We start from the raw sequence: 12,892 nt of genomic DNA on the forward strand, positions 1-12,892 counted from the left end.
GTTGAAGAATCAGAGATTATTACATCTCTCAGTTTTCTGGTAAAGAGATAAAGACCCTTGTTCCGTGAAGGGAGCTCAGGACTCTCTCAGTCTTTCTTCATGCATGACATGAGTGATGGTTCTGACACCAGGATGCAAGAAAGCAAAATGAAAAATGGAAGGCACAGCACAGAGTCAGGAGCAGGTGCACTCGCCTGAACAGCAAGATGCTGAACACTTGCCAAAAGCACCCACAGAATTATTTCTCTTTTTCTTCTCATTCAATACCTCTCTCACCTTCTTCCCTGCAAAGAAACATCTGGCAGCTCTGTTTAACTTTAACCAGATCTCTCATCTCTGCAACTTCACTGACTGCAATGAAAAATGGATTATAGGCACAAGGATAAGAGCAAATAGTTCAGGATCAGATTACTTCAAACCTTATCAGACCCACCAAGTCAGCTTACTCCTAGCCCTACTCACAGGTATAAGTCACATGAGCTTTGAAAACCTGTCCTCATTTTTTCATTTTGTTCCAGCCCTCAAGTCCTGTTTTCATCCTCTCTTGCTATAGGATTAGGAATTTTCTTATTAGACTCTGGCTGACCTTTCCATGGATACAATCTTCAGGGGAGAGAAGAGACTGTTGTTGTATTGGTTGTGGTGGGGGCTTTTCCCATACAAAAAAACTTAAAACTTGACAAAACTGTTTTCTTAAACTCCGGTTGGTCAGGCTTCCTTTTTGGTAAGGAATATAATGGAATAGTTGTGAGTGAAGGTCATATTCCCAAAGATCAACCTACCTCCCCAAAGCATAGGGGCATTGGAGATTTAAAAGAAAACAGTACCAAATTATTTTTCTGACGTGGATCAAACAATATCTTTTCTATAAACCAAATTCTTGGCCAAAGTTGAATTGTTTCTGGAAAAATAAAAATCTCAGAACTCCTCATAATTGTCTTTTCTCTGAAATAAAGAGTAAATAAATAATCAGTCTGAAGAAAAAAGCATTTTTAATCAACCAGATGAATAAGAGGTCAGTATTCACTAAAAAATTTTATTTCCAGCAGTTCTATGTTGTGCAGTAAAATGTGTTAAGACTGCAAAAAGAAAGTAATATTTTGTTTCATCTTCCCTCTGCAGGAACATTCATGAAATGTGTTTGTGTCATTTTAGCTAATAAACATTTTTTTGTGCGGTGTCTTCCAGGGTGTTGCTCTTTCTCTCTATGAATTGCATTTAAGGTGGAGATGGGAAAATCTATATAATCATTCACTGTCTAGCTCCAAGTCCAGGCAAAAGTTCCCATCTTCCAAGTGCTCTTTTTCATTTTATTGATATTATTATGGCAAATTAAACTGCTGAGAAAATTCTATACAGTTTCCTAAAATTGTATATTTAGTATGTATCTTTCTCAAGTTGGAATTCCCAGCCAAAAAGACACCAGAGTCTACAATGAATTGGGAAAACAGGAATGAAAGACTCCATTAGTCCCATGAGGAATGCCTCTGCATGTGCCTTGGTTTGCCCTGGATTTCAATAAAGAGGGGAGGTTGTGGGGTTTTTTGCTTGTTTCTTTGTTGGTTTTGCTTTGTTAGGTTTTTCCTAACAGCAGTATAGCCTGGCTGGCAAAATTCCTGATAGGAGTAAAATAAGATAATCCCTCCAAAGACACACATAGCCTTCCCCTCCAGCTGCTGGGATGCAGAAGATACACAGGTCCATTCTTAAGGTCTAACGCTAAGCCCATAGAGAGAAAGTTAAGCTTTGGCTCTACTGTACCCAGTAACCCCATTCTGAACAAGATCAGGGAATTATTTTTATCCCCAGGTGTGTATGCCCTATTTTTGGATCATTTGAGAGCCAGACGTTCTGTAACAGAACAGCTGCTTCATCCCGTCTCTATCACAAGGAGCTCTGATGTTTTGTTATGTCTCAGATATCGGCAACCTCCACACCAACATCTGTCACCAACTTGTGAGGGCCATCTCTTGTGGCGAATATGCTTTCCAGAGGGTCTTATTACCTGCAACTGAAACAACAAAAAATGGACTCTGCATTAACTTTGGCAACAGCTGAAAGAGGCCACGGATGCTGGGCAGAGTCCATAGCTTATAGGAGCAATTGGATCAGGTGTGGTAAAACCAGAGCAACCTATGATCTTGAAATGCTGTGTTGGTGGGTGAACACACAAGCACATGGACGTGGGAAAGCAATGAGTTCCCCCATGGTACCTGGGGAATGGTGAAAAGTGAATTCATACTGCCTAGCAGTTCACTGTGTGAACACAGTTATATACCTGTATTCAAGAGTAGCATGGCCACAAAGACAGGCTGAATTAACCCAGCCCCTTTTATCTGTGGTTGTTCAAACTCAGATACAAAAAAATCTAAGAGAAATCTCTTCTGACAGCTGAGTCAGAAAGCAGCAGGAATTGATGGTAGTCATTCACTGTGAAGATCAAGCTGTGGTTCTCACAAATATTTTATCACCATATAGCACAGAAAATCTCCCCATGAAATTCTCTGCACCTACACACTGACAAGCAAAGTCCAAGCAAGATGTCCCTGTAAAAGCTGCTTTCTTACTTGTATCCAGAGGTTTGACTCAACCCACGCACAGCTTGTATAAATTAACACAGGTTCCTTCCCTTCAAGACCATTCACTTCAGCTACTTTGACTCAAAAAAAAAAAAAAAAAAAAAAAAAAAAACAAACCAAAAAAAAAAAAACTTAGTGTAAATTTGTCAAGGACCAATGAACACGTTGAAAAAGGAGATCTGCATGAAGACCAGTTATGAAAAGGCTTGAATCCAACACTTAGGACTAAAGTGTACTTTTTGTTAGGCTTCCAGGAAAAATTACTGGTGCAATAGGTAAAGTGGAGAATGAAAATGACCTTAAACACAGCAAAAAAAAACCCAGCAAGTTTGAAAGCAGAGGGTTCTTATATTTTCTAAATTATGTTGGCAGAATCTTAATTTTGCAGAGCTGATGGCTTTTGTTTTATCTCCTCACCACAGTTAATCTGACATTGTGCTACTGTAATTATAAGCCAAGACAAACTTGCATGCATTCTAGGGAGACCATCACACCAAAAAAAAAAGGAAGAAATATGCTATTGTGCATTAATGACTTCATTAAACAAAATTTTCATGATTTTGTGATGGAGGACTGAAATGATGGGCAAGAATTATCATCTTCAAACATCTGGGAGCAAAGCGCAGCTGGCTCTCTATTGGAGCTTAGCACTCAGCGTGCTATGAGACATACTTCAGCACATAAGAGAGGCTCTTATAAAGCTGAATCATTTGGGCAATTAACACTCAAAGCAATTTTCACACAAGCTCTTGATACATGAAATTTGAGTTTCCCATAAGTGACAGGCAGGCTGCTGTATGCAGACAGAGCCAGCTTTGCTGTAGCACTTCAAGGTTTATGAGGGGGAAAATGCGTTCAGAGATGGAAGGTGCTTTAAACAAGATTTTCTGCTCATTTGAAAAGGGAGACTTACTGACAATGTTTTACTGTTATGGGCCTGTGTAAAGTTAGTTACCTCACAGGAATATTCAGATCAAGGGGAAAATTTTGAAAGTTTTACGTCACAAGAGTTTAATGTCTTAGACGACCAAAAAAATAATTTTAATTTATTTTTTTACCTTTTGCACAAAATCTTGCATTGGGTGTAAGCTGAAGAGTCTTTCTTAAGAAGGCAATTGTTCATGTTTTCTGTGAAGAGCAACAGTGTAAGTTAGTGGCAAGAAATTGAAATAGATGAGAAAAAAAAATATGGATTTTATAAGTGCAATTACTTTTGATCGAAATTCCTAGAAAGTAATTGATTTAGAAAAAATACATTTCAAAAAGCCAACTATATTTAAGTTTCCTATTACTGTTAAAAGGCCACATGCAATATAGTTTCCGACTCAGAATTCCCAGTGATCTGGGAGTTGACTGATGGATTTATCATGCTTCAAATGGTTAATCCTGTTCATATGGCAGCCAGGAATTACCACACACAAAAAAAGTATGGTAAAACGTGGAGTTAGTCACAGATAAAATTAGGAATGGAAAATAAAATTTGCTCTACCATCATACATAGCCCAAGCACTTTGCAAAGTAAAGATATCACCCTTAAATTTAAAGGACAAAATGAGAGGAAAATCAACATTATTCTCCTACACCAATCTGTGAACTGGAACTGAAGGGCCAATGTTCACAAAATTAGTTTTGTTTATTTTTGAATGATTAGGTTATTTTTTTCCTTCTTCTTCTTTTTAATTAACTGCAGGACTGAGTAAAACACAATCCAGAAGAATACTCTGAATTTTGCTGCTCTTTTAGTTCTGCAGAGTAGTAATTTCAGGTACTCTTTGAACTGGAATATAATGATTTAGTAGCAGGGTTTAGCAAGGAAGGTTATTTAGAAGACAAAGTTACATAGAGCAGTTGCTGCCCACCATTCTGCTCTTAAACTATCAGCTGGTTTTGATAAAGCTGCTCAATTCCCACAGAGATAACTGAGAACAGAAACTGTCTGAAGACCCCTGACTTGATTAGAGTTTTTAAGTCAGGGTTGAACCCTATCTTCAGAAGCAGCCTTCCTATCAGTAGCTGCTCAGAGTAAGCAATAGAGATACACAGCTGGATCTTTTAGACCTAAGAGAAAATTGAAGAGAGGTACATTTGAGAGGTAAACCTCTGCACCTGAGGTATCTCAGAAAGCCTGGATTTACTGACAAGTAGAGTCAATACCAAAGACTTTATTTATGCATTGCTGCTAAGACTGACAATAGCACTTTGCCATTAAGTGCCTCAAACTCATTTCGCCTAAACTCATATTCCACCAAAGCTATTTTAGGCTTCAATGACCAGAAGCATTTTATCAATGACTCAGAGCTCCCAGCACACCTTGCTTCTTAACACTGACTCAATTGCTGCACACCTAGACTTCATTCCCCAAAATACTGCTATTATCCAAGAGTCACGAATCCCACGAGTCACCTAGGGTTTGCAATCTAGCACAGCAACCGGGTGTAGTTAACTTTCTGTGCTTGCTTCCACTAGGGAGCAAATCCTCTCTTATTTAGCAAATAGTCACAGCTCGGAAAAAAATTTTATAAGGAAGTTTTTCAGTCATCCTTTGATTTGACTAGAGGGGTGCAAAACAGCATGGTTTTCATTTGGGTTTCAGAATGTATTTGTAGCCAAAGATGGAGTATGGAGAAAAGTTTGAAGGAAGAAAAACTGTAGTGTGAAAATACAGTGATGTTTAGTGAAGAGCACCTAGATATAGCTCTTGGAGAACAGGACACTGAATTAAAAGAGCAGGTCCATATTTCTGTATAATTCTCAATGGCTTTTCTATGTAAGGCTGATTTTCTGGCAGACCAGGAGACTTAGAGGGGGAACAATTTCTTCCACCCTCCTTTTCTCTCTGTGCTCACCTCATCCAGTGTGGAGTGGAATTTTCAGTCAGACCTCAGCATTGCACCATTCCCCTTGAGGAATGAGCAGACCACACACTCTGATGTGTGCTAGGCAGTGCCTCTCCTACTCAGCTCTCCTGTTGTTACCCAGCAACAATATCTTGATTTTGTCCAGCCCTTTTTCTTTGCTACTAGAGTGGTTGCTTCCCACCAGTGAATACTGAGTCTGCTTCCCTGTGTGGTGAGCTTTTCTTTGAGCTTATTTTGTCTCTAGTGACTCAGGTCAACAAATCTCTCCCACCTTCCTCGTAGTGACATCTGAGTAAACTTCAGAAGCAGTTAGAGGCTGACTTTGGTAATGTAGGGAATGTGTGTGTAGCCCTGTAAGAGAGCTCTAGTGGGACAGAAGAAAGGTCCATGTAACCTGGCACCTCATCTCCAAATCTTTACTGATAGCAGGTCTACAAGGGAAGGCTACAAGAACAGAGGAACCTTACAGTGCAATTTCTCTAAAATATACTCTGAATATTTATGATCTAGAGATGTCACATATCAGAGTAAGATAGTATTTTCAGATTGTAAGGTTTTTTCCTTCATTAATTTCTTAATTAATTAATAATAGGTTATGCTTTGAGTTAAAATAAGTCTCTTTTGTGTCCCAGACATGCTGAAGCAATAAGCTGCACATTTCATTTATTTGATAAAGCAGTACTTTCCTTTCTTTGTTCTGACCCTGTCTCTGAGTTTCTCAGCAGATTCCTGATAGTTTTTTCATCAGAACAGATGATTAAGAGTTATTTCCATTAACTTCCTTGGTGGTCCTTATATCACTTGGAAGCCCTGTCCACCCTCTGCAAAGCTATTTAAAACAGCAGCAGTAACATGACCTGTCTTGTGTGAGGAAAACTATAGCAGCAGTTGCAAAAAATGTTAAATTAGCTGGAAATTTATGTTCTTTAGATTTTTTTTTGTATTGCTCTCAACTTCTGTTCAATGAGTCTTTTAAAGCTTGACATCCATTCTCTGCATAATATAGTCAGCAAGACACTGCCTTTGTGGCAGCAGCCTTATTCAAGAATGTAACACTCTGCAATCCATGGCTTCTATGCAACAGACAGCATTTTAGTCTTCATGTTAATATAGACCACTAAATAGTTTTCAGGACTGTCTTCATGTGTAGTTTTGATAGTTAAAAAAAAAAAAAAAGAAATTTGGTTTCCACACTTTGTAGTAAAGCTGTTCTATTTCCCAGAAACTGAACAGAACTCATTGGACTGAACTGAGATAATTTGCAAGGCAAAGCACTGATGGGTACATGAGAAACCTGAGCCCTAAGTTTGTCTTATTTTGGATGGGCTTGGTGATGGTATCCAGATAAATTGGTGGCAAAAATCTCTGCTAATACAAAACAGTTGCAGGCTGCAGGTGGAGTAAATTCTAGTTATGATGCTAGCAAATTTCTCACTAGCTGACAGCATGGAAGTGATGTTTCACACATCACTCTCCAGTTTCTTTTCACAATCATAAAGCTGTTCTTTACCAATGTTAAATAGAACTTCTCTTGTGTTTTCATGAAACATGAATCAGCTCTGCATTAGAACCAGGAAATTTCGAGCCTGTAGAACTCCTAGTCCACCTCCTAATGGGGTATCACATCAGTGAACTGGAGGTAAATACAGAATTGCTCCTCATCGGTGATTTGATTAATATAGATCAATAAGGGTAGTTACAGATTTTGCATTGAAAGTTTGGTCCATCTCAAAAGTCCATTTTCATTAAGTGAAATGTAATATTACTGATCTAAAGCAGTGAGGAACAGAATGCTAATAACCAGTGTGAACTATATTTATAGTTCATAAAAATGAAACAACTCAACATACTTTGCAAGGGTGATATAATGGCTGAACACCTTTCTTGAATGCACCAGCAGACAAGAACTGCAATGATTCTTTTTCCCTATTTGGCCCTGCTCAGCTGATACTGACGCATTTCCTGCATAGTGGAATGACATGTCCAATTCTGGTGTTGACATTTTAAAGAGGATGTTGAAAAACTACAGGGTGTGTAGGGAGGAGTTACAAACATAGCTCAAGGGATGGAGAGAAATATTTATGGGACGCGAGTATGATCTTATCTCAAAGAAGACCTGAGACAACCATGACTGGTGCATTAGTAATCTTACTCAAGAGAAAATAGAATATACTAAATCGTCTTTTAATCTTGCAGAGAAAGGCATAACAGAAAATATACGGAAATTTAAATTGAGCAAATTCATATTAAGCATTTTTTAATTACCATGATTAACCATTGAAATACACGGAATCAGAGCATAGCAAGTTCTTGATCTCTGCGCCTGTGTCTGTGTTAATACTTTTAAAAAAAAACAAAAACAGGCTCTCATCAGCAAAGTTATAGTCTTTCAGCCTAGATGGGGGCTTAAATGGATCACAGTCACACTTTTATGGATTCAGGTCAAGACTGGTTGTCTTACACATTTCTGAAGCAATATGTAAGCCAAACGCAGTACAGGCTGTTGGACTCCATCCAGGAATAAAAGTGTGTGATCAACTGGCCAAGTACTTGGTCTTTTCCATCTAAGGGTGATGTTTTGTTACCAGATCTACAAATCTTGACAGCCTTCCCTGATCACAAAATGTCTTGAGTACCCACACTTGCCCAAAGCAAGCCTGATTGCAAAAATCACCTTCACAGAGGGCAAGTACCACAAGAAGTAATACAATCAGCATCACAGCTGTGCCTCATGAATGAATGAAGCCAGTAGCTATTGCCTCCTGGAAATGAAAGTGTAGCAGGCCAATCAGCTTCTCAGGTGCTGTTTAACCTGCAGGTATTGTTGTTTGTGCTGCTTAACACAAAAACGTGTTACAGTGTTATCGCTCACTCCAGCAGATATAGCATTGCTAATTATCCCGTCATGAACTACTTTGCAGTGATATAAATAGCCCAGTTAGTGTCATTTTACATTATCTAGCAAAGAGCCTTCGTAGCCTGCGTAGGGAGTAGAATTGCTTGAAAAGTAAAGCAGGTCACTTTAAAGACGGATGCTGTAATTTCTCTGCACATGTTTCAGATGCTATGGCTTGCTTGAATCAGTTCAGTAGAGAAGGAAAAGGCAAATGACAAATAGGGTGATCAAAGAGATGAATTAATTAATAGACTTACTGTTGAGAATTCACCTAAAGCAGAGATGTAGAAGCTGATGCAAATACTCTTTGCCTCTGATTCCCCTAGGTACAATACTTCACAGATCACCCCTCCAAATTAAATCCATAACCTGGATCCCTTTTCCCTGCCTGCAAAAGGTCATGTTTCATTGTTGCCAACAGAATGGCTTCTTCTAGAGCCTTGCCTTAGACACTTGTATGTACACCTGAGCTCTACCCCACACCTGAGAAATTCTGCTCTATCTGATCTGGGCTACTTAATCAGCTTTGGTGCAATGGCAGACTCTATATGGGAGATTATGCCTGATCAATGGGACTCCCAAATATCAAGCTGAGATTTCCAGGCTATAAATAGATAAAATCAGGAAGAAACTGTGAAAATCAGGATGGTTTGGGTCATTTGTGCTCATGCATATGTATGAAACAGCTAGAAATTCTAGACAAATGTCCTACATCCTCAAATTCTGTTTAGGTAAGATTTCCAGGCAGTAAACACATCTAAATGGGAAAATATGTTTAAAAGAGTATCATTATTAATCTAAGCATCTGTAAGAAAATATTAGAAAAACTGGGAAATGTAGACCTATCTCTTGGAGAGGGAATCAACTGAGAAAGTTATTAAAACCAAGCTGAGGGTAGGAAAATTTATTCTTAAAGAAAATTTGCTGATAGCGAGATCACAGTTGATGCTGAATAGTTGAATCACTGAAAGGAGGCAGTGTGGACCTCATTTCACAGCTGAAGAATGAAGAGCATAATCCCAGTTAGGTACTGGGAAAAGGAGGTGACCCAGGGGTCCGAAATTTTTTTGATCTTTTTCCAACTTCCATAATCCTTGTTGCCGTCACAGTCATTTATCTGCAGCACATCTTGCATGTGCTGTGTGTCTGGTATGCAAGGAGGAATTATTTACTGGGAGCCACATGGGTTGTTACCATAGCCAGCTTGGTTCCAGGGACACCATTTGGCTACCTTATGGCAGAAGGCTGGAAGTTCTTCCAGAAAGGTTGTCATACATGAACTTAGGTAGCACAGGTTACTGATATGAGGTCTGTGATCTTCCAAGGATACTTCATTCTGAGATTGGCTTCTGCTTGTTCTCAGGTAGCTAATTTTCCTTTAAGTCATTGAAAGAATAAATATTTTCCTGGTGTTTCTTTTCCAATTGAGCAGCCATATGGATTGCCACGGGGAGAGGTGACTGACAGCAGGAGAGAGGACAGTCCAGCTCAGAATGAATCAAAGGGTGGTTCATCTCCTCCAGGGTGTCATCCACACTCTGGAAACCTAGACCTTCTGCCTAATGGCAACCACAGAAATTAGTCAGAATGTAATAAAGGCATCTTGACAAGGAAGTGTGGCATCACTAATTAAGTGGATTAAGGGGAATCTGGATGAACACCTCTTCAAATGTACTCATGGAAATGTTGACACTTCCATAGAAGGAAGCACTTCTATACAGGAATAAAATTTCTATAGTGTTGGATGTGAAGATTTTCCCCAAATTTGCACTGAAGTTACATACACTTTGTGTCATAAATTCTTTAAGCTGAGGAAGCTCCAAAACAACCTTAGCATATTATTTTCTGAGCAAACTCCTGTAAAAGGAATGTTGTAAATCTCATCCTTTCCTTGAGATGACACTCAGGCACCTGCATGTCTCAAGGCAGACCCAAAGTTTCAAAAAGCTTGTGTGCAGTTGTTCAGGGAATTTTTCATTCATGTCTCAGGCTCTATTTGCTATGCAAATTGAATAGCAGCACGCCCAAAATAACTTACATGTGTCTGCCTATTTGCAAATTGAACTATGTAAGTTAATAGGCAGGAGAAAACTGGGTCCCCACAGCAAAGTACAGAAATCTACAACTTATAAATCAGCAGGACCTCTCTGTTGCTGTCTCATAACTCCGTTGCCCAATGAAATTACCTTCCATCTTCAATACCTCTAGCAAATTTGGTTTTCATCTACCAGTCTTTCTAACACCACCATTTGCAAGTATGCCATCCCTGTACAGGATGGCTCCAGTGCCCAAGGTCGTCAACAGAAAACCTCTCATTTATTTCAGCAGCCCTTAGAGTAGGCAGGAAATAAATAGGCATATTGCACACATTGTCCTAAAGAGGCTTTTCTTCCTAACAAATTAGTTCACCTACATTTTTAAGGAGTTCAAAAGTGTTTTGAAAAGTGTTTTGATGGAAGTTAATATGTGTCCTGAAAAATCAAGAGAGCTGGAGGTAAAGTCCAGGAACTCAGAACATAGCATATGTTTTGGGGGGGGGGGGGGGGGGGGGGGGTGGTTCTAAAGATTAATTTACAGCACTCCTCAGGGGACTCAGCCTAAATAGTTGTGACAGACCAGACAGAATAACCCTTTTATGCATATTACCTCGACTTCTAGCAACACTGCTGTGATGTTCTTCTTAAGTTTTTGGTGTTTTAAAGAGAGATGGAAATTCTATTACCAAACATTTTTAGCTTTCAAAAAAATGCTGCTGTCTTTGAAAGAAAAGCTTCCAGCAAGAATTAGTCTATTTAGACAAAACTCCTACATGAAAAGCATTCTCCATTGAAAAAAATAAAAGTTCAAATTACCTATTTTGATGTGCCTGACTTAAAGTTTCATTGTCCATTCCATCAAAATTCTATTTGCAGATTGGTTTTTAGCAAAATGAGTAAAACTGAACTAACTGTTTTGAAATTGCAGTGGTGAATTTTTTTCTCACACCAATTCACAATCATAATTGTTTCTATTAATCAGGTTTTGCACCTCTCACCTGATATTTGTGCACTGAAAACTTGACACGATTATCTTTCTTTCCCACATCCTGCAGAGCTTCCTGAAGTTAGGAGAGCAGGGTTTTGACCACTTGTGTTAGTAGCTCTATACTGATACTTTCTTTTGTTCTGTTTGTGCCCATGCAGGCTGCTGCATTTTTAAATCCTTTAGCCAAGAACCTCTCTCTCATATATCCTAGACCACTGTTGCCTTCAGCGCTTGGATGAAATGCTCACTGCAGCACTGGGAGCTCTCATCTAAACATGCACCATGCCTTGGACACAAAGCATTCTAACATTTTGCAACCCTAAATTTAGTATTTGATGGGCTATGAATTCAGCCCAGTGGGCAGTACATGCCAAAAGTCCTGCCACACTTCCTGCAAGGTAACACTACAGTAGAAATAAGTGAAGAAGGTATTTCTATACTTCCTCTGTGTAATTTTTCAGAAGTTTTTGTTCAGCATGAGTGCAAACAGGAGGACTTGGACTCTGGGGTGACTTTTGTAGCCACCCCTCCCTACCCAGCATAAATAAATTTCTTTTTATCTCAGTGTGGCTTTATGAAAACTGAACCATTAAGATTCAAGTGACTGAAAGGTGATAGAAATAGCATAGGCCATGCATATCAATATAATCATATTTTAGACCTGCTGACCTCCCTCCTGCAAGGGAATTAAATACAATTCTGATACCCGATCATTAAGTTTTATTCCAGGATAGCAGGATTGCTTTTATTTATTGCATAAAGCACTTATGATCATAGGATACTTGGTAAAATACAGATGAACTGCTCTGAAGTAGGCACCTACAGACAGTTGGGTTTTGGGAAGCCCAGGAGGTCTTACCTCTCTCTCTGGAAACTCTTAGTTCTTCTTTTCAATTGGGATTTTGAAAGAAGAATAAAAGGAGTGAGCTTTCAGCCACCCCCAGTCAAAATCAGCATATTCCCTTTTGCTGCTGGGAGCTCATGTTGTGACAGGTCATTGTAAGCTCTGTAAACGCAAAGATTAAAGTAATTGAACCTCTTGAGGGAAAGGCAGAGAGGTTAAAGCTAGAGGTAGCAGCAGGATGCCACAAGGTGGGAGGGGAAGTCTGGAAAGAAACCTTGAGATTTGCTTTTCCCTGCGTGGCAGGGTTTGAGCTGCTCTTGTCTCCCCTAAGAAGGCTTGCTGTTTCTGTAATGGGGTTCTTATAATTTGAAGACTAATTGTCCTTCCCTGAAAAAACCAGAAAAAAACTGGAGGTGTTGAGAGAGGAGGAAGCTCTAACAAAGTAAAACCTGGCAGAGACATATGACAGAGCCCCTCCCCATCCTGTTCAAAACAAATCTGAAGACTCTCCAGTTCCTTTAGAGAAGAGAGATGCCACAATCCTGTATTACCTGACCTTGTCATGTGAGTTGCTGTTTTCCAGCTCTTGGTGTTCTCTAAGCATGTAGCTCTCTAAGTTGTTTGTAGGTGAGCATGCACTGAGCTGATCATCCCTTCCTGACTTTCAGACTTTGAGTTTTACTAAAATTCA

The sequence above is a fragment of the Pyrgilauda ruficollis genome, unplaced genomic scaffold (assembly GCF_017590135.1).
Source record: "Pyrgilauda ruficollis isolate IOZ18807 unplaced genomic scaffold, ASM1759013v1 scaffold3, whole genome shotgun sequence".
NCBI lineage: Eukaryota > Metazoa > Chordata > Aves > Passeriformes > Passeridae > Pyrgilauda > Pyrgilauda ruficollis.